We start from the raw sequence: 1,372 nt of genomic DNA, 5'->3' as shown, positions 1-1,372 counted from the left end.
TAAAAATAAAAAAGGAAAATTATCTTAAGAAATAATACAATAAAATATAAATAATGATGATGAAAATTAAAACAATAATTTAAAAATTTAACACTTTCTCTACTTTCCCTAGGCGAACTCACCCCCCCCTCCCCCCAAAACACTTTTCTACTTCCCACGTAATTCAGTATATTATGTTAGGAAGCTTTCCATAGCAACCAGTTGCCATAGATTAAGTTTATAATGTATTAAAATACAAGAAAGTTGTTTATATACAAGACACTATGGATCTTTTCCTTAGTAAGCTTAATGGAATCAGAAGGCCCACGGAAGATATGAATAATTAACTGTTTAATCTTTCAATAACCCGGGGGGGGGGATCATTATTAATTCATGTGTATCGTGCCCTCGGAACTAGCTGAAATAATAATAAAGCTTAGGATGAACAGACTTTGACAAACATGCAAGCCAAAGCAGGCTACCCATAAGAGTATTTTTATCTTTGTTTTTGCGTATTTTCGCTTGTTTGTTTGTTTGTCAAAGCCCCTTCCACTTCTCTCTCCCCCCCCCCCAGCATAAGTAATACTAAGTTCAAACAACTAATCGGATTCATAATTAATTAATTTTATTCAGTCAAGGTCAGCCAGATTTTACTGCTTGCATAGGACAAAAGCTATCGTGTAGGCACACTTCGGCCGAATTCGACTAAATTCGGCTAAATTCGACTTTAACCTTCAAAATCAAACGCGTTTGTTTTCCAAGGTCGCAAGACTGGATCGATAACAACATCAAGGTCGCAAGTCGAATCGGTCGTACTGCGCCAAAACATGTTTGGCAGCTTTTGCCCTTCCCTGGAGAGAAATCCAGAGGGCTAGCCGTGAGCCGTTGAGATCAAAGGGTCCCCTGTCCGAGCGGCAAGCAGTGGTCACAATTTCAAGTCTCCAAAGTCAAAGGGGTATCCTAGCCGCCCTGACAATAATTTAATGGGATGCGTCATTCTTACTAACCCATTGCCACCAGTGCTTGCCTCTCATATTGATCACTGTTTGGCCAGTTATTAAAGACAGAAACAACTGAACCAGGAGTGGCTCGTGGGTCTAAAAAGTGGGCATGCACAATTAGGTTAGAGCAGGTTGAAGATAGTCAAGGGCATGTAAATTAGATGTTTTCTTCATATTACCTGTTTTAAGAAAATACATTTGAAGAAGAAGTTTTCCTTTCGTTCTTTTGCAGGAGCAAAAGCGTCCATTATTCTGTTGACGAAGTTGGGCATGCTGTCAATGATGTCCTTTTGGATCGACATAAACGTCAGTGCGATTTCTGGTATTTTGCATACTTCCCTAAATGTTGTCTCGAATTTGTAGTCCTTCAGAGTTAAATAAAGGCCCTGGAT

The sequence above is a fragment of the Aplysia californica genome, unplaced genomic scaffold (genome assembly GCF_000002075.1).
Source record: "Aplysia californica isolate F4 #8 unplaced genomic scaffold, AplCal3.0 scaffold00873, whole genome shotgun sequence".
NCBI classification, from domain to species: Eukaryota; Metazoa; Mollusca; class Gastropoda; order Aplysiida; family Aplysiidae; genus Aplysia; species Aplysia californica.
Note: the sequence above shows the minus strand (reverse complement) of the source record.